The following is a 21,616-nucleotide window of genomic DNA, read 5'->3' on the forward strand; positions in this document are numbered from 1 at the left end:
TCGCCAGAAGCTGCAAGTTTTGATATGGGGGGGGGGGGAGCTGTGTGATAAATCCTTGCTTCCTCAATAAAACGAACGCACTGCCTGTTTTATTTCCCTTTTTGCAACATCCCCCCCCCCCCGTTAGAAAAATATATAAGCGGTTCCCATCAGGCCGGGGCGCAAATCTGCATTTCATTACAGCGCCCGAGAGCCCATCCCGCCGCTTTCGCCCCCCCCCCCCCCGGTTAGTGACCCACCCAGTCCCTCCCCCGCGTCTCCAGATTTTGCTCCGCGGCCGGATCCTCGCGCGTGCTTCCTCCTCGGGAGCAAGGCCCGCCCGCCGCCTTCCCTCCCGGAGGGGTTTACTCGAAGGCAAGAAGGCGCTTGAGGATTGCGCCAAGAAAAATACAGCTCTCGCGGGGGGAGGGGAGGAGGTAAGGGCCCGATCCTCTCCCTCCCCCGCACACCGTGGCCTTTTCCCGCTGCAAACAACAATGCACGAGCGGGGTGTGTGTGGAAGAGAGGGGGTCCCCACCCCGCGCGATCCCCCCCCCTCCCAGCTGCGGGAGGAGATTTTGCAATCCGGTTTTTTAAAATTGCAGCAAATCCCCAGTTGGGTCCGGGCGCCTCTGCGGTTGCAAAAAAAGAGGTTGCTACACTAACAGAACCGCTCGCCGTCACTGCAAGGCTCTTGGCGGATCCCTCCCCCCTCCACATTTTGAATCTCTCTCTTTAAAAAAACCAAAAAAGAAACCACCCATTTTTAAAAATTCGCTTTCCCCCGCCTAGTAAACAACAGCTGGGAGCCATCTTGGCAGCAGGGTGGAGTATTTGGGGGGGGGGGGCAGAGGACGACGACGAGACGTCTAAAAAGGAGCCTTATTGAAGATCGCTCTGCGCTTTTCTTCCTTTCCTTGCCTCTCTCCTCCTCTTTCCCCGATTTCAGTATTTTTATATATATTTTTAGAAAAAAACCTGTTAACAACGCGCCGCCTTCCAGGTTAGTACATGGAAAGAGATGGCCGGCCAGGATCGCAGTTGCACGCCGAGCTTTTTGCTGGGGGGGGGTGGGGAGAAGTGTTGGGGTGCCCCTCTGCCTCTTATTTTTTAGAACCGACCAGAAGTTACTGCATTTCCCCCCCCCTTTAATTTTTATCGAGGGGGGGGGGAGACATGCGTTGCCATATTCGTCTGACTTTAGACGGAGGGAGGGAGCTGTTCTTCATTTTCACCATCTCCCCGCCCGCCCCCTCGCGCAACCCCGCAAAAAAAAAAAATATTGCACATAATTCCCTTCCCCATCCCACCAAGATCTGTGAAACGTTGTGTTTATTTTTAACAGCGAGGAATGTTGCTGGTGGTTTTTGCAACAAACTGTCGAGCCCCATTTGTATGTTATTTTTTCTCCTCCTGAATAGATCGATCCATCGATAGATTCCCCTCCCAATTAAGTTTGTCCATCCTGAAGCTGGAGCTTAAGAGTTGCAGATATAGCCCCCAAACCACAAAAAAGCCTATTTAACAGCACAGTCTGTGCATGTTTACTCGGAAGTAGGCCCTATTGCGGCTCTGTGTGCTCTCAGGTAAGTGCGGAGGATTGCAGACCTATGGATTTTTCTCTCTCACCCCAACTCCCCCCCCCAAAAAAAAACCCAGATTTAATTCAGCATTGACTGGGTTCTTCTGCATTTTTGTCTTATATACAGTAGATGTCCAGGGCTAATATATCCTGAGGAATTGTAAATGCATTAATTTAGGAAGCTGCCTGGACCACAGAATAGTAAAAAATTCTTTCCCCCCCACCACTTACCAAAGGTCGTTCTAACCTTGAAGCAAGCTTTACACACACACAGTCCTCCTCCACCTCAAGATGGGAGGGGTACAAATAATATATTATTATTATTATTATTATTATTATTATTATTATTATTATTTATTATTCCAGATTCTCACCCCTGGTGGAAGCTTTGGGGCTGCAACCCTACATCTACTTTCCTGGGTGTAAACCCTATTGAAATCACATTTTCCCTTTTAATAATAATAATGATGATGATTATGATTAAAGAATGCTTAACTGCACAAACATATAATTGCTTACAGAAACACATTAGTGAGTTTGTAGTGTTGCTGTTACACTACTTTCACTGTGGGTAGTAGTTTCACTGTGGCGTCTTATCACCAGTTTACACCACATTCCTATTAAATTTACAAGTCTTCGTTTTTTGTTTTTTCCATGAAACTTAAAAAAAACCACACACCCACCCCAAATCTCACGTGTTGTAGTTTGCAGTTGTGTGTGAGTGTGCGATTAGATTGGCAATGCTGCTTCTTACGAAAACAAAACATTTTGCTTGGTGTTTTTTAAGCAGTTGGTGGTTATATGGAAAGCTTCTGGGAACCAGTTTTTTTTTCTTTTTTTTTCAGGCACCACCCTTGTGCTAGCAAAGAAGAGGGAAAGGGAGAGGGGGGCTGTTTCACAAATTATTTCTAAAAGATCAATAGCGCGGTCCTGTTCATGTTTACTCAGGAGTCGGACCCATTGCAAGTGTATGTACTAACTAGAACTCAGTCCTTAGACAGAGAGGAACCTTGAAGTACTTATTTGTTATAATTGCCTGCCTTTAACAGGGTAGGAAAGGGGTTAGAAACAGTCAAGGTCTCTCCCCCCCCCCCCGCTTTGCTTGTTTTTTCTTTGTATTAAAGCTTTCATGTATAAGATCAAAGTCTTTACCCATGAGCCCCCTTGCTTTATAAAGCTTCCTAGTTTTAAACCTGTGGATTACAAGGCTTTTTCGATTTTGACCCCCTCCCTAAAAAATTAAAATTCTTAACTGTAGCATGCCGATTTTGTCCCAGTTTATGGAAATAACCGTTTTGGCTCTGGCTGTATTTTATGTGTCCTTCCCCCATCCTTCCAACAGATAACTTGATTTATTTAAATAGATGTTGTGGCATCTTCCACGGCAACAATTGGGGAATCTTTTAGAGCTTGAGGGTTTTCCGTAAGGGCTCCGTGGGTGAGAGGTGGGTTTCCTGGTCTCTGTGCCCATGTTTTAAGACTCGGATGCAGCGAGGGGGGTGTTGACCCTTCACCCATTTGGGCGTTCAGCTGCTGAAGCCCAAATATAGCTTGCCTAAGAAAGGGGGGAGTCCGGTCTAAATATTTGGCTGTGTGTCTGCTGGGTCACAGGCCTCAGTGGGTCGATAGCCAGATACTGATATATGCATTTGCACAAGCTGGCATAAATGGCAATGTGATCTTACAGAGTTTCCTTTTGGCAATGTTGCGCTGTTGTAACCGCCTGATTTAAAAAGCCCAGTTCTGGCCAGGGAGGAATCTGGCTTTAAGGAGGATCCTTCCCCCCCCAACTACCAATGATGTAAAACTTTAAATTTCCCAACTGGAAATCTTGGACCCCAAGATTTTTGGGAGTATGTATGCATGTGCTTTATTTCCCTTGTGGCTTCATGGAGCGCTGGATCGATGGGCAGCCGTTGCATCTCCCTGATGGGCCAGGAGAAGACACGTTCCTTCAGTTGCACGACTGCCTCCCGAGAGAACCATCGCATTTCCTGCAAGGAACTGAATAGCAGAACCTAATTGCTCCCCAACCCATCATATCACACCAGCAACTGCTTAAGCAGGTGAGGCTGAGAGGTGGCAAATTTGGCTCAAGTGAGCTGCTTTCCTGGGTGTGGGATTTGAACCCAGGCCTCTCCAGTCTCAGCCTTACATACTGACCATTCCACCACCCCTTTGCTCCCTCCAGGGTTTGGGGGGGGGCAAGTCCTGCATGCAGCAGTTGGCTTTGAAGACCTTTTCCCAGGCTGTCTTTGGCTTAACATGGGGAGGGGTAAGAAAAGGGGGGGTACTCATATCTGTTACACCTTTCGTTGGGAAAAGAGAGCCATTTGCGATCTTCCCACGTTGCAGTGTGTACCTGCTGTATACTCTGTACGAAAGCTGGTTTTGCAACGACGCCGGGTGTGTTTACAAAAGCATTTCCATTTTATTCCTGGCCAGCACCAGTTAAAACACACAGAAACTACAGTGATACCTCGGGTTACAGATGGTTACAGACTCCGCTAACCCAGAAATAGTACCTCGGGTTAAGAACTTTGCTTCAGGATGAGAACAGAAATTGCGTGCCAGCGGCACAACAGCAGCGGGAGGCCCCATTAGCTAAAGTGGTACCTCAGGTTAAGAACGGACCTCCAGAACGAATTAAGTTCTTAACCTGAGATGCCATTGTATCCCTAGGAAGCAATATATGTCAGTTCCATTTCATTTATAACACTGCAAGTGGGACGCACTTCTTTTAATCTGCTACCCCAACAATCGGAGGTTTTTAAAATCTTAAAATGGAGTTGGACTCCCAAAGGGTCATCTAGTCCAGAGTCCCTGGCAAGTGGCCATCTGGCCTCCGAAAAAGGACTTTCCCTTCTTTCTTTCTTTCCTTCCTTCCCTTTGTAAGGCATCTTGTGCAGATTGCTATTCTGTTAACCACAAATGCCCGCAAGACCCACCAGCAACAGGGAACGAGTGGTTTCCTCCAACAGGATGAAGCAAACGCGCAACACTGCACGGGATTCCTTGGTCAAGGTCAAGGCTTCTTCACACAGAGAGGCCCATTGTAATTTCTCAGGGCCCCCAAAAGCCTTTTTCCCCCTGCAGGTGAGTTGCCCAGCAGAGCTGGTAGCAGAAGACGCTACTATCTGAGCAGAGTTTCTCATCCGCGTTGTGAAAAGGGTGGAGCTGCTGCAGAATTTGCAAACTTTGACCATCAAGTTCCTTGGTGCATAGGGGAGAAGGCCCAGCTCAGTGGCCTCCTGTGCAGTTACATTTATATGACTACACCTCCCAATATTTTGCATTGATATGAAGAGTCACAATTGCTGTGCCCGCAACAGTGTGGGCAGCTACCGGTAGTTATCTCTTCTTCCAGAAAGTCATGCTTCCACCAAACATCGTTGCTGTTATTAATCATTTTTGCAGAATTGTTTTTTTTTGTATTATGTTCTTATTTTTAAAATGACAGATACAACCATATATATTAAAAATGCACAAAGTATTCCAGACAGACTGTTAAGTCATGCAGGTAACAACACAGGGTGCAAAGCCCCTCCCAAGTTTCTCCATGCATTGTAAAACATCAGCATGAAGGCGCAAAGGAAACTCTTCACGTGACATCGGCTAGCGTAAGTTGAAAATGAAAAACTGCTCAGCATTTTACATTTTATGAGCAAAGGTGACAAAACATCCACTATGCCCGTATCCAGGCTTCCCCAACCTCGGCCCTCCAGATGTTTTGAGACTACAATTCCCACCATCCCTGACCACTGGTCCTGCTAGCTAGGGATCATGGGAGTTGTAGGCCAAAAACATCTGGAGAGCCACGGTTGAGGAAGCCTACTTATCCCTGCACTCCTGGAGGAAGGGTGAGGTGTAAATTTAATAAATTATTTCAGAAAACGTAAGTTTAATAAAGCAGCCTTTACAAGCATTCAAAGTTTTACACTTTTGGTTTGTTTTTTGTCGTCGTCCCCCCACCGCCACCGCCCCGCCCCCAAAACCACCCAAAATTATTACAAGTATATAGGAATGCAATGGACTCTCAGACAAGGCAGGGTTGTTTCTGAAATCTGCAAATTGCTTCATACTTTTAAAAAATGTGACTAAGACTACTCACAGCTGCTGAGAGTGCTCCAGTGACTGTGAGGGTAATCCTAAACCTGCTTACTCTGAAGTAAGTTCTACTCAGAACAGTGGCATTTACACCCAAATAAAATAATATAAAATCGTAATCCTGGAAGTTTCCCTGGGAGTTTTTTTTTGTTTTTGTTTTTGCAAATATATTTTTATTTTCCATTAACAGAACAAAATAAATACATATTCATCAAATATAATTTTACAATATGACATAAACTCCCCCGAGTTTCCTGACTTCCTTCCTTCTCTATTCTGGTTTTCTAGTTTTCCGTCATTCCATCGCTTTCCTTATTTCTCACATGTTTTGTCATCTTACTATTGTCATTATCTATATTTACATTTTTTGTTATGCTGCAAGGATTTCATCACATCCGTAAGTGCTTACAAATTTTTACAATCTTTTATATAATCCAAAAATTTACTCCATTCTGATTGAAACTTTTGATCTCTTTGGTTTCTTATTTATTCTTCCCGTTAATCTCGCTAATTCTGAATATTCTAATAATTTTCTTCTCCAATCCTCGACCGTTGGTGGGTCCCTTGATTTCCAATTTTGTGCCAGGGAGTTGTATGAGGTTGAAGCCCAAGGTTTTATGAAATGGACTTGAACCAGCTCAGTTTCCTTCTTTATGAAACCATTTCCTTAAACTTCATTGTAAGCCGTGCTCTTTCAATCAATCTGAGCCTCTCTGGTGGGAATCCTGATTTCCTTCCGATTTTTATGGGTTATAATGCGTGAGGGCTCCAGTTCAAGCTCTGGGCCAGATCTGGAGATGCCCAGGACTGAACCATTCTCTGTGCAAAGCAGGGACTCTGTCACTGACTGAACCTAAGCAATATCCTCAAGAAACCCCAATAAAACGGACCACGGATTGCTGGGGAGGGAGAGCCTGTAACACTTCCTGAAGCAACCTGCAATTTCATTCCCAGGATGGCCCAGCAGTAGTGTGTCTCCCTCTCTACACACCTGTTTCTGCATTTGCACGACCTAATACAGCCGTTGTGATGTTCAACACGCCCCGCTCTTCCTCGCTCAGGGTTAAGCGATTTGCGTTTGCCTGGCAAGCTGATAGGATCACATCACCTTGCAGCGTGTGGGCAAACAGAATTTTCCAGCGATTTTTCATCAGCTCAAAATGACTCCAGCCTCCCAGAGAGCCGGCTTAGCGAGGGGAAGGACAGGAGCTTTACGTCTGAGATGACTCTGTAGTCACCCAGGTGAAATGAGCCACACAACTGGCAAGACCTTAGAAACCAGCCCATTCTGAACATCTGTCCTGCTTGCTTCCTATTTGTAACACACAAACACACACACACACACACACACACAGAGAGAGAGAGAGATTCTCACTCCAGCCTTCCATCTCTTAATTGCCTGCCCAAAAAAATCAACCAGGATTTCTTCCCGACCTAGGCTGGGGAGAGTACAGCTACGCTCTTATTTCCACAAACATCCCTCCTGCCTGCTGTGCATTTGATACAGAATTTGCTTTGAGCTATAAATCCCTGGGGAGGGCTGGGAAAAGCAAGAGGATGAGAGAATCTGCAGTCACACTTCTAGAATTCGAGAGAGTGCTGGGTGTGCACAATTTTTTTGTTGTTGCATCGTTAATGTGCCATTTTTCAAGGCACGGTGAGAGATATACTGTTAAGGGGAAGGCACAGATTTCTAACTTGGAAATCTGCATTGTTTAAAGCCATGTTTGTGCTGGCGGGGAGAGCATTGATTTCTCTCCCCCCCCCCAACCTTGCTGATGAATCCTTTGAAAGAAAAGCCAGTTTCAAAAGAAAGGGGTACGAGAGAGAGAGAGAGAGAGAGAGAGAGAGAGAGAGAGAGAGAGAGAGAGAGAATGTGTAGGGGGGGAGTGTTTAACCTATTCCCTCCCCAAGGCACCAGTTGATTAGAGAAACCGAGATCAGAGCACCCTGGAAAATTCATACCAGCTGAAGTTTGCTCAGACTTTTAGCTGCAAAACGGCAGATTTCTGAAACCAGCAATTCGCCTGAATATGCAAGATGCACTGAGATACAGCCATTTGGAAAGGGCAGGGGGAAGGGATAGGAAATGACTGCAAGGGGGCGACACGCCCTCCATACAATGTTTTATGTTTTATCTGTTTAAAAAAGACAAATTTTTAAGTGCATATATCTGCAATAAGGTTCCATCGAGCTGAAAGTGCCTCTGGGTGGCCTTGAGCAAGCAGCTAGCCCTCAGTGTGCCTACCTCACAGGAGTGGTGTAAGGACAGCTCTGAGCAATTTGGATGGAGAGCAGGATACAAATGTGATAAATATGGAGAGAGAGAGAGAGAGAGAGAGAGAGAGAGAGAGAGAGAGAGATCTGCCCCGAAGAACTTTCAATCTGATAGGTAAGGAAACATCGCCCTAATAAAGGAGGAAAGGAGCGAATGTGAAAAAATGAATTGATCCTTTAAAATAAGAAACATCTGGCTGCAATATTCGCATGCAAAGATTGCCATTTTTAAAAGAATAGCATTGTCTGTTTTAAAAGTTATGGGTGTGGGCAGTGCCGGATTTACCTATAAGCTAAACAAGCTATATCTTAGGGCCCCACTCTCTTGGGGGGGCCCCAAAAATTAAAGGAAAAACAACAACTGGATGTACATTTCCAAAATATAAGATAAAAATCAAATAAAATAAAACCTACATACAGCAACAGTGTTTTGTGTTGTGTAGGCTCCTGTGATGTACGTCATGGGCCCCACCTGCTAGCCTGCTCCCTAAAATATCACTGGTTTGCTCCTTTTTATATATAGGGTGCCTACATTCTGCATGGACTGCTTGCATGGCAACATGTGCAAAGGGCTTGAGATACCTGTTAGGTCCATAAATGACTATATAGCATATATTCAACACAAAAAACAGCGACAATTTGTTGTTGACAAAGGACAGCTGGACATATAAAGGGCCCCATGACCTTCAGTAGCTGAGGGCCTCATCAAACCTCAATCCGGCCCTGGGTGTGGGCACATATATATGCACACAGACACCCACAACCTCGAGGTTGTGCTTGCCTCTCGCAAAGTCTTCCACCTCCTCTGGTGCCCGATAAATCATTTGGGAACAGAAAGGAAGTTATAAGCTCTGACGCCGCTTTGGAGATGGAAGCGAAAAAAGCTGCCCAGGAAATGTAATTGCAGGTGTGATTCTGAAGACGTGTCCATTCTGCAGAGAGGCCCAAAGGCCTTGGTTTTTATTTAATTGAAGAGAAGAAGCTATATTGAGGGGGAGAATGAATAATGTCCTCAGTTGCAAAGCATAAAGGTAAAGGTAAAGGTACCCCTGACCGTTAGGTCCAGTCGCGGATGACTCTGGGGTTCTGGTGCTCATCTCGCCCTACTGGCTGAGGGAGCCGGCGTACAGCTTCCGGGTCATGTGGCCAGCATGACTAAGCCGCTTCTGGCAAACCAGAGCAGCACACGGAAACGCCGTTTACCTTCCCACCAGAGTGGTACCTATTTATCTACTTGCACTTTGACATGCTTTCGAACTGCTAGGTTGGCAGGAGCAGGGACCTAACAACAGGAGCTCACCCTGTCAATGCGGGGATTTGAACCGCTGACCTTCTGATCAGCAAGCCCTAGGCTCTGTGGTTTAACCCACAGCGCCACCCGCGTCCCTTTGCAAAGCATACAAAAGCTAATGTTTGTTCTGCACATGCAGACGAGCAAAGGTTACAACCTGAGCACCTAATGTTTTGCTGTGCTGGGATGCACTAATCTCACTCACGCATGTGCACTTCTGTTCATGAATGTGATGGGGCAGTAGAGCTCCAGGGGTCTGTCGTAGAAGCAGGGATGCTCACTTTGGGCTGCGCTCCTGTCCTGTCTTGCAAAGCACTGTTCACAGCCTGTGTTTCGACCAGGGAGGGTGCAAATGGCCTGCTTTCTGCCGTGCAATTGGTGGGCCTCAGACTACCTGTGGGTCAGAAGCTGGGATGCAGGACTTGGGGCCGGCCCTATCATTGGGCAGTGTGAGGCTGGCAGGGCAACAGCTGCAGCCACAGCCGCAGCACCACCCTGGCTGTCCCTCCTCCTGAGCGCAGAGGCTTGCGTGTGCCACTTGGTCTCTCTTGCCTAATGGCAGGGCTGGGTCTGACCCAAGCAAAAAGTGCAATATAGCAATAAAGACAGTCCTTCAGGGCCTTTGGGACACATTTTTGATGCTCTGTTTGGAAGGGGAACTGCGGAAGCGTTGCGTTTTCATGGTATTTGGAGAACTTTGCTAGTAGGAGGGACAGTTTCTGTATATTTATAAGGTGCGGAAGAGGGCATCCCAAATGGTCAAGGGGGTGGAGCAAATAAAGGGTTCTGCATTTGGGACTTTTTAGTTTAGAGAAAAGGTGAGTTAGAGGCGACTTCCTAAAAGTTTGTAAAATTATGCCTGGCATGGAGAAAGTGGATAGAGAATCCCACCCCCCTCTCTTTCTCACCGCACCAGAACTCGTGGACACCCAATGAAGCAGAATGCTGAAAGATTCAGGAAAGTCATTCATGCAATGCAGAGTTAACCTGTGGAACTCCCTCGCACAGGAGGCAGAGAGGGCCAGCAACTTGGATGGTTTTAACAGAGGATTAGACAAATTCATTGAAGAGGAGAGGTCTATCAATGGTTATTTGCCACAATGGCCATGCTCTGCCCCCACAGTTAGAGGCAGCCATGCTTTTGAATATTAGTTGCTGAAAACCACAGGAGGGGAGAAGACTCTTGTGTGCAAATCTGGCTTGCTGGTTTCCTATAATGTGCACCTGGTTGTTGTGGGAATGTTCAGGGAAGCAAGAGAGGATATATTGTTTATTAATATCCTTCCTAACTTGTGCTCTCCTGTGGTGCTGGAGGAGACTCTTGAGAGTCCCATGGACTGCAAAAAGATCAAACATATCCATCCTTAAAGAAATCAGCCCTGAGTGCTCACTAGAAGGACAGATCCTGAAGTTGAGGCTCCAGTACTTTGGCCACCTCATGAGAAGAGAAGACTCCCTGGAAAAGACCCTGGTGTTGGGAAAGATGGAGGGCACAAGGAGAAGGGGATGACAGAGGATGAGATGGTTGGACAGTATTCTTGAAGTGACTGGCATGAGTTTGGCCAAGCTGCGGGAGGCAGTGGAGGATAGGGGTGCCTGGCGTGCTCTGGTCCATGGGGTCACGAAGAGTCGGACACGACTGAACGACTGAACAACAACAACTTTTGCTAGCAAGTTCTTTTATTTAGCAGAGTTTTACATTCCCCTGTTAAACGCACAGCAGATAGCTGGTTGCAGGCTTGTGTAAGCCTCTCACTATTAGGTTCCTGGTAAGTTCCCTTATATCCCTCTTAAAAGAATAAACACGCCACAATCTTGTTTAAAGTATATAAAAGAAGTTTACTCACACCATCAGTTCACAGTTGGATCCCTGAAGGCAGACTTAGTTACAAAGTATATACATGTGGATCTATCCCATATGGGGATAATCCCAGTGTCCTTGGCTGGAAGCAACAGAGCATCTCTAGCTAAAAAGCTGCTCCAACGATGGAGGAAGTCAAAGACAGAGAGAGTGGCAGTGTGCCTTGTCCTTTTGTTACCTGGACAGGTAAGGTCACGCCCACCTCTAGTCACATACAAAGGAAGGGTGCCCCAGCCAGGAGGAAACAGGAAGTTTTCGACTGGCTGGACCAAACATTCCCCCGCATGTCCAATCTAGGAAAACAAGGAATGTTGTACTTGACTGCTACTTATGTATCGCATCCCACGGTTGTTGGCATCTGTCTATCTTGAGAGACAATGGAGTGCGCTTCTGGGGGTGAAGTCAAACCGCTGCGTTAACAGCACTGAAGTGACCCCCCCGGGGCCAAACCCAGGCAGTGTCCAACAAGAACATCCTCCCACCCTCACCTCGCTGGGGTGCTCAAAGGAAATCGGAGCAACGTGTTCATACTTCTGGTTGTCCCTTGTGAGAACAGGATGCTGGACTAGATGGGCCACTGGCCTGATAAAGAAGACTCTACTTATGTTCCAATTAGTCTGAAAAGTTGGTACTGGTATATAGCTACTGCTGTTTTTTTAAAAAAAAATTAAAGGAAGAATACTTTTTCTAAAGACAACATTAAATAAAGATCTAGGCACAGAGAAAACTGTTTAAAGAGCATGGCAGTCCCATAATGCATCACAATTAGTTATCCTTTCTTTCTGACCTTTTTGGCCAAAATGGATCAATAAAGGGACAGCAGGAAACTGCAGGAATGAGAAGAGACTTGTGTTATGCTTAAAATTTCCCCCAGGGACCCCGAAGGCTGAAGTTCGCGGCACAACATTGTCTCAAAGCCTTTCTAGGTGGGTTTTTGCTGCAGTGCCTGCCTTGGGAGGGGAGAAGGGGGGAGGCAGAGAATGTTTTGATGGTGGGATTTTGGATCAAGGGCACTCCGATATCCTCTGCTCGCTCGTATCAAATGTATTTCTGATTATATGGAAGCCGAAGCACGAAAAACAGCGAGAGATATGCATACAAATCTGAAAGCCGGATGCCTTTTGCATATCTTATCAATCTGCTGTGCACTTAAAACTGGGACTTTCACGGCCATTGCGAATCTGCAAAATCTGATTAAAAACAAGAAGCAAAACCAAAACAAACCAGCACCCGCAAGGAGCTTGCGTTCACCTAGCAGAGAGCTTGGATAGGAGCCATTGACCATTCCCCATGCAATGTCACAAGTTGCTTTCAAGAAACGGAACGAAACCTTTGGCATGGGGGGGGGGGCTGCTCCCAACAGGAAAAACAAGAGTCTAAATTTGGGAGGCAGGGCCACAGCGCAGTGGGAAGAGGACATGCAGAAGCTCCAAGGTTTCACCGCTGGGATGGCAGTGGACAAATAAACCACCTGGTAGCCTGTGGCAGAAGAGCCTTGTCACCCTGAGACACCAAGGAGAGCCCTCTGCCACCCAGAGAAGACCAATAAACACAGGAAGGAGATCCCATTTCGGCTACCTGCATTGCCAAGATCACACCCGCCCCCCCAAGCGCTTTCAGTTTTCTTTTCCAGGTGGCACCAAACTTGCTGAGCCTATGGGGCAATTGGGGCATGCTCAGTCCTCATTGGGCCAAGGACTTGGGCGGACCTTTTCATTTCAGGATGTGTTGCACTTCTGCATCCCTGGGGGTGGGAGTGAAATTGCGGTTCTGCTGAGCGGGCTGATACCCCCCACCTTGTTTCTGCTTGTTTCTCCAATGGAAATAGGAACATCCTACCATACCTTCCAATATTTCTCCAAGGAAAATAGGGACGTCCTAAGGGGAAGCGGGACAAGATGGAGCAAGCCTGTTTTCTCCTGCTCTGGAGGGTAGGACTCGAACCGATGGCTTCAAGTTACAAGAAAGGTGTTATGTACTGAGCTGAATCCTAGAACAATAGGATCCAGAATGCAGCAGTCTGGTTGGTCCTAGAACAATAGGATCCAGAACGCAGCAGTCTGGTTGGTCCTAGAACAATAGGATCCAGAACGCAGCAGTCTGGTTGGTCCTAGAACAATAGGATCCAGAACGCAGCAGTCTGGTTGGTCCTAGAACAATAGGATCCAGAATGCAGCAGTCTGGTTGGTCCTAGAACAATAGGATCCAGAATGCAGCAGTCTGGTTGGTCCTAGAACAATAGGATCCAGAACGCAGCAGTCTGGTTGGTCCTAGAACAATAGGATCCAGAACGCAGCAGTCTGATTGGTCCTAGAACAGTAGGATCCAGAACGCAGCAGTCTGGTTGGTCCTAGAACAATAGGATCCAGAATGCAGCAGTCTGGTTGGTCCTAGAACAGTAGGATCCAGAACGCAGCAGTCTGATTGGTCCTAGAACAGTAGGATCCAGAACGCAGCAGTCTGGTTGGTCCTAGAACAGTAGGATCCAGAACGCAGCAGTCTGGTTGGTCCTAGAACAATAGGATCCAGAACGCAGCAGTCTGGTTGGTCCCAGAACAATAGGATCCAGAACGCAGCAGTCTGATTGGTCCTAGAACAGTAGGATCCAGAACGCAGCAGTCTGGTTGGTCCTAGAACAATAGGATCCAGAATGCAGCAGTCTGATTGGTCCTAGAACAGTAGGATCCAGAACGCAGCAGTCTGGTTGGTCCTAGAACAATAGGATCCAGAACGCAGCAGTCTGGTTGGTCCTAGAACAATAGGATCCAGAACGCAGCAGTCTGGTTGGTCCTAGAACAATAGGATCTAGAACGCAGCAGTCTGGTTGGTCCTAGAACAATAGGATCCAGAATGCAGCAGTCTGGTTGGTCCTAGAACAGTAGGATCCAGAACGCAGCAGTCTGATTGGTCCTAGAACAGTAGGATCCAGAACGCAGCAGTCTGGTTGGTCCTAGAACAGTAGGATCCAGAATGCAGCAGTCTGGTTGGTCCTAGAACAATAGGATCCAGAACGCAGCAGTCTGGTTGGTCCTAGAACAATAGGATCCAGAATGCAGCAGTCTGGTTGGTCCTAGAACAATAGGATCCAGAACGCAGCAGTCTGGTTGGTCCTAGAACAATAGGATCCAGAATGCAGCAGTCTGGTTGGTCCTAGAACAATAGGATCCAGAACGCAGCAGTCGGATTGGTCCTAGAACAATAGGATCCAGAATGCAGCAGTCTGGTTGGTCCTAGAACAATAGGATCCAGAATGCAGCAGTCTGATTGGTCCTAGAACAATAGGATCCAGAATGCAGCAGTCTGGTTGGTCCACAGGAGCCACCCAATCCAGCTCCAGGTGGAAGTGAATCCGCAACTTGATTGGCCTACAGGAGAACCCCGGAATTAGCCAATCACGTGGGGCCCATTGTGTAAATAATGTACCGGTATATAAAGCAGACGTTTTGGGGAAACATTCATTCCTTGCTACTATGAGCTGAATAAAGAGCATGAAATTCACACTTGACTCCGAGTATATTTCAAAAGGAGTTTCCGACCAAACATCAGGAAGAACTTTATGATGGCCAGAAGTGTTGGAAAGTGGAATGGATGCACTCAGAAGGTTGTGGCGTCTCCTTCCCTGGAGGTTTTTAAAGAGAGGTTGGATGGTCACCTGTCGTGGATGCTTTAATTGAGATTCTTCCATTGTGGGGGGTTGGACTAGATGGCCCTTGGGGGCCCTTTCCAACTCTACGGTTCTATGATTCCAGGATCAAATCAGAAACCAGGTCAGCTTCTGTAAATCCAGGACTGGCCCTGGAAAATAGGGACACTCAGAGGGTCTGAAATTGGGGTTCTTAATCGGAGTGCAGATGAGCTTCTCTGCACCACCGATGGTGACAGAGACTGGTCCATTTCCTGAGATGCATCCCAAGTGGAAGTCAAGAAGATAATTCTGGGATTGAGGGAAAGTGTGTGTTTGTGTGTGTGTGTGTGAATGCCAGCGTTATCTAGATTCCAAGATATTTCATCCCAAGGCAACTGAGTGTATCTTAATATGCATGTAAAATTGTGTGTTTCTCCCCCCCCTTCCCCATCTCCCACATGGAAAATATTTGCAACTGCCTTTGCCATCTGAAGGATTCGTTGCCAGGGACATTTCAAGGTGATACTAGAGTGCTGTGTTTGGAAGATCACAGAGCATTAACGCGGCAGGAGACAGAGAGAAAGAAAGTTGAAAAGTTACCTGCCTCCTCCTCCTCCTCCTCGAGCTGTGCCTTTGCTGCGTCCTTCTTAAAATTCGCCTCCTCCATTCACTGCCCTTTTAAACAAGCAGAAATCTCTCTTCTCTCCCCACCCCCACCCCTCTCTCTCTGAACTGGAAAATCCAGATCTGCATTATCGGCAGATTTGCTGCATCTGAGAAAGAGGCCTTCTTGAATGCTCTGGAAAATACAGGCAATTTCTGCCCAAGGTTAGATTCCAGAAGGCACCTCGAAATAACATGAAATCAAACATTGTGGGGTGGGTGGCATTCTTTGCAAAGGCAATGAGCACCTGCTTGTCTGAGAAGGGCACTTGTTGAAACAACCCCGGAACATTTATTTCTTCCAAATATGCCTGTTAAGAAGATGATGAGCTGCTCTGATCCCGTTTTCATAGCAATCATAAAAAGATTCACCCTGATTGGGAAGGAAGGAAGGAAGGAAGGAAGGAAGGAAGGAAGGAAGGAAGGAAGGAAGGAAGGGCAAAGCTGGGAAACATTTTTACCATGCTACAAGATAAAAATATAAATTAGTGATTCACTGTTCTCAGATTTGGTTAACTGAAATATTTATACCCCACATTTAACCTAATTAGGATTCCCAACGTTGTTGTTGTTCAGTCGTTCAGTCGTGTCCGCCTCTTCATGACCCCATGGACCAGAGCACGCCAGGCACCCCTATCCTCCACTGCCTCCCGCAGTTTGGCCAAACTCATGCCAGTCGCTTCGAGAACACTGTCCAACAATCTCATCCTCTGTGGCCCCCTTCTCCTTGTGCCCTCCATCTTTCCCAACACTAAGGAGTCTTCTCTTCTCATGAGGTGGCCAAAGTACTGGAGCCTCAACTTCAGGATCTGCCCTTCCAGTGAGCACTCAGGGCTGATTTCTTTAAGGATTTTTATAGACTTTTAATTCCTTTTAGTTTTTCAAATCCTTTTTCAGATTTTAAATGACTGTAAAAGGTAAAGGTAACGGGACCCCTGACCATTAGGTCCAGTTGTGTCTGACTCTGGGGTTGTGGTGCTCATCTCGCTTTATTGGCCAAGGGAGCCGGCGTACAGCTTCCAGGTCATGTGGCCAGCATGACTAAGCTGCTTCTGGCCTACCAGAGCAGCGCACGGAAATGGCGTTTACCTTCCTGCCGGAGTGGTACCTATTTATCTACTTGCATTTTGACGTGCTTTCGAACTGCTAGGTGGGCAGGAGCAGGGACTGAGCAACGGGAGCTCACCCTGTTGCGGGGATTCGAACCGCCAACTTTCTGATCGGCAAGCCCTAGGCTCTGTGGTTTAGACCACAGCGCCACCCGCATAAATGACTGTACCCCCCTTAATGCTGGTCTATGATACTGGTGAATACTGAACAGGTCTTTGGCCAGGATGGGAGACTGGTTGGGCCCCAATCCTTGGCCTGATACCTCATGTTCCACGGCAGAAGAAACCCAAAACCTAAATGCTAGAAAATAAGGCAGGCACAAATATTTGGACAAGCCGGACAAATTCTGGCAACCGCAGAATCAGAAGAAGAAACGAATCTGGATTGGTTTGTTTGCTTGGGTCCCCCACTCCCTCCTTTGGCAGCCAAAAGCCCCGTTCCCCAACCCCAGCCCCAATTCGCCCCCCTCCACCATTTTTCATCAAGCAAAGCTCTTGAGACCTCAGCACCCGCCTTCCGCGGCGATTTCCTTGACAACACGGAGAGGCAGCAACAGACAGCTGCTCAAAAGTCCTCCTTAGAGCAACCTGGAATTTGATGTCATAACAACTGTTTTTCTACTGTGTGTGTCAAAAAGGGAAGGGCTCTCCAGGAGGGGAAACGGGAGAGATTTAATTATAGAGCTGCATTTGTGAGAGCCCTCTTTTCTCTCTCTGCGCATGGGTTTCTGAACATGTGCATCTCCCGCTATTATAATTTGGCTACAAGTGCGTCGTGGCTGATGGGGCCACACACACAAAGGAAAGCCGTGGGTGTAACGACAGGGGAGAGGGGCGCCCCACTTACCTCTGTCTGGGTGCTCCAAGGATAAGCTGTTATTTTGATTTCTGCACATAAGATTACGAGAAAGCGGCGGCCGACCTGACGCCTGGCGGGAACCAGCAAGCATGACCTGAGCGCAAGGGCACTCTCCTCTCCTGCGGTTTCAGAAGCATTGCTGCCTCCAGTTGCAGAGTCAGAACATAGCCATCCTGTCTAGTAGCCATCGATAGCCCCTCTCCTCCTCTGTGAATTTGTCTAATCTTCTTCTAAAACCATCCAGTTTGGTGGCCATCCCTGCCTCCTGCTGGAGGGAGTTCCACAGATTAACTATGCACTGCATGAAGAAAGACTTTCTATTCTCTGTCCTGAATCTTCCAGCATCCAGCTCCATTGTATGCTCATGAGTTCTACTGTTAGGAGAGGGGGGGATTTCCCCACTTCTGTCCACTTTCCCTATGCCACGCATACGTTTATAAACTTTTATCATGTCATCTCTTACCTGCCTTTCCTTTTTTTCTTTTTAAATATTTTTATCAAAGATTTTCTTGATTTACAAAGGTAGTGCAGTGTGTCTCGTATTTTTCCATATAACATTTTTACAAATCAGTTTTTGTTGTTGAGACATTAGGAAGAAAAGGGGGAGATAGGTGGGTGGGGTGGGGTGACGATGTTTCTATTTTACTTGATATGAGTAGGGTTTGGTGTCAGCGTTGTTTGTGCAGGTTCTCTGTTGTTCGCTTGTGCTCCTTTGGCGGTGAGAGAGGTCAGGGTTGGCGTAGGGTGCGATTGTCCATTTGTGGTTGGCTGTGGTGGTCTTTGGTTTCCTGTGTGAATGGGGTTGGGTGAGTGTTTTTGGATCAGGTTAGCCATATTGATTTGTACACTGTCGGTAGATTTTTGTCATTGTCTTGTTGGGCTGTGTGTGTGATGAAGGGGAACCATACCATGGTGAAGGCATCTTCTATTTGTCCCCGTGCCAGTTTCAGGTTACTGGTTAGTTTTTCTAGTAAGTCTGTTTCCCATACTATTTGGTACCATTGGTCCATGTTTGCTCCTGACAGGTCTCTCCAGCGTCTGGCTATGATGTTTCTGGCTGCTGAAAATAGGTGGGTTATGAATTCTTTGTGGTGTAAGTGGGCATTATTGTCTTGGAAGATGTTTAAAGGTAAAGGGACCCCTGGCCATCAGGTCCAGTTGTGTCCAACTCTGGGGTTGCGACGCTCATCTCGCTCTATAGGCCTATTTGTCCACAGACAGCTTCCGGGTTATGTGGCCAGCATGACAAAGCCACTTCTGGCGAACCAGATCAGCGCACGGAAACGCCTTTTACCTAACTAATAAGCTAAGAGTCCTTAAAGGTAAAGGTAAAGGGCCGACTCTGGGGTTGCGGTGCTCAACTCACTTTACTGGCAGAGGGAGCCAGCGTACAGCTTCTGGATCATGTGGCTAGCATGACTAAGCCGCAAACCAGAGCAGCGCACCGTTTACCTTGCCGCCGGAGCGGTCCCTATTTATCTACTTGCACTTTGACGTGCTTTCAAACTGCTAGGTGGGCAGGAGCTGAGACCGAGCAACGGAAGCTCACCCCGTGGCAGGGATTCGAACCGCCGACCTTCTAATCAGCAAGCCCTAGGCTCTGTGGTTCAACCCACAGCGCCACCTGGGTCCCCTTGGAAGATGTTTAGTAAGACCAATTCTGGGGTGGTTTCTAACACTTGCTTGGTTATTTTACATATTTCCCGTGTCCTTTTCTTTAAACCAGGGATGTGCCAGGGATACCACAGACGGGGACTCTTTGGCTCTCGAGATGCTGTTAGACTGCTACTCCCAGCAGCCTCGGTAGGGCAGAACGCCCAATGGGCAGCAGTGACGCTGGGCTGGCAGGAGTTGTAGTCTAGCAACATCATGGAGGTCCGCATTTTCTGCTTAACTGCCCCAGCAGAGATTGCTCCAGGGGTGAAGAGATAAGTCCTGCTCCCTGGCTATGGACCTACCTGATTGCAATGGCCAACAGCACTGAGACATCATTTAAGATTTTCCCACAATGCTCCAGTGCGCCCAGCATAGTGCCATTCTGGGGTGTTTGGGGAAATTTGAATGACAGCTTATAGCTGCCCAGTGTGGGGAGACCAGGTCAGGGGTCAATGTTGATAGGCCAAATTGGAATCCTACTTTCTAGTCTTGCTCGGGGGTTGGAAGTATTGACCCAGTTCTGATGTTTGCATCAGCCTGCTCTCCCCCCTTCCCTCTTCTTCACCACATCAGCTTCCAGTTTAAACCAGTGCTTCCCCCCCCAAAAAAAATGTTTAGGGGTACTCTCATTTTGACTCAAGAAAATCACCATTTTACAGTTCAAACTGGGAAAAATAAATACTGTACAGTAAATGGACTAAAGTACCAAGATTCACAAAATGTTTAGGGGTATGCGTACCCCTGCATCCCTCCAGAAAAAAGCACTGGTTTAAACCAACCACAGTTTGTTGGTTCTCCTGATCCAGTCACTGTGGTTAGTTCTAATAATGATTTATCTGACTATGCCAGGCTAAAAACCACCGTTTGATCTCAGCATGTGTGAAGGAAACAACAAACCGCAGTTCATTGGTACAAACAGATGCATTTAAAATAGATGCTTCCAACCGCCTCACTACTGTGCTGGCAAAGAGGGGTTTGGGGAGGGCAGAACCCGAAGCTTTTGCATGTAACAATAAACTATGGGTTGAGCATGACATTTGAAACCTGCCATTGCCTGTCTCCAGCCATAGAAGCCCATAGCAGAACTTCAATTCCTTACCCTGCTTAGATCACAAGTAGCCAATACGGTGATCTCTGGGTGTTTCAGCCAGCATGGCCAATGGTTACAGCTTCAGGAGACCTGACAAACTGTGGTTGGTTTAAAAGGATAGGAAGTGGAATCCGACTTTCATTATGGTGCTTCTTGTAGCAAATGGCTCCACTGAAACGGCACTTTAAATTTTGAGCTGCATGTGGGTTGGGTGGGGGGGGGTTAGCTGGTTTATTAATGCTGTGGGTGTCTTGTAGAAATTGTTTTTCGAATCTTTTAATTATCGTTGAAGCTTTAATTTTAAATGGCCGTTGTGTAAGCTGCTTTGAGTTTTGCTCAGCAAGACAGCTTATAAATATTTTTAAAATAAATGGCAGGAGGGACCCAGTCAGTGATTCTATGTGTGGGTTAAAATGAAAGTAATAGCCTCTGCTTCTTGCAAAGTGACTTATCATGAGGCCAGTCCTCAAGGAGAGAGAGAGAGAGAGAGAGAGAGAGAGAGAGAGAGAGAGAGAGAGAGAGAGGAAGCCATAGATATGAATGATTATTTCCCATCCACATTGCATTCATTTAGAGACCTGCTGTGGCCAATACAAATTCCTTTTTTGTGACATTTCATACAGCGGGATTATTCCCCCTAAGGGGTAACATCCTTTTCATTGAGGCACAAGAATGGGAGAGAATGGTTTTACCTAAAACTAAGCAGATTCCTCCATCACCCTCTGAAAACTTCACAGCTTGCTAGTGTTAAGGCGCGCCATGGCATTGACAAATGAAATGCTTTCATGGAAATAATTTGGGCGGCTCTTAATTAAATTTGCTTGGGAGTAAGGGGTGAACATAAAATGAGATAGTTGAGGAGGGCAGCTCTGAATCCTTATCCTAGCCAGAAAGCACAAACGGAGGGGGGAGAGGATGGTTACCTTTGTAGCTTTGCATTTCCTAACCACAAGGTAAACACTGTTGCTACATTTCCTGGCATGGGGTTCAGGAAGAAAACAAGCCATGGGGTTTGTCCACACTTCTGCTTGTCCTGTAACTAGTAAGCATGGCTGCGAGAGGTTCTGCCTTTGCTTCATCACTTTCCCCCAGAAAACCTCCTCTTTAGTGCTAAATTGGAACAAACAGCAGTCCAAGCCTTCAAACACAACCTTTCTTTATCACGCCATAACCAGTGCTTTGTCGAATCGTAGAACTGTAGAGATGGAAGGGACCATGAGGGTCATCTAGTCCAACCCCCTGCAACGCAGGAATCTTTTGCCCAACTTGGGACTTGAACCCACGACCCTGAGATTAAGAGGCTCATGCTCTACCGACTGAGCTACTCTAGTTAAGCAAGGAGATGCATCCACACAAATACGCCTCTCCACACAGCACATGGTTAAACTGTGGAACTCCCTCCCACAAGATGCAGTGTTGGCCACCAACCCAAAGGTCTTTAAAAGAGGATTGGACAAATTCCTGGAGGAGGAGGAGGAGGAGGAGGCTGTCAACGGCTACTGGCCAGCATGGCGATG

At 47.0% G+C, this 21,616-nt stretch overlaps 1 long non-coding RNA gene across 1 annotated transcript; it reads left to right on the top strand.

Moving 5' to 3' along the window:
* Positions 1–950: 950 nt before the first annotated feature.
* Positions 951–2,011, top strand: LOC117057109. Its single transcript, XR_004427787.1, has 3 exons — positions 951–982; positions 1,401–1,565; positions 1,928–2,011. It is a non-coding gene; the product is annotated as an uncharacterized LOC117057109 (long non-coding RNA).
* Positions 2,012–21,616: the final 19,605 nt, after the last annotated feature.

Source organism: Lacerta agilis, chromosome 13 (genome assembly GCF_009819535.1).
Source record: "Lacerta agilis isolate rLacAgi1 chromosome 13, rLacAgi1.pri, whole genome shotgun sequence".
Lineage (NCBI taxonomy): Eukaryota > Metazoa > Chordata > Lepidosauria > Squamata > Lacertidae > Lacerta > Lacerta agilis.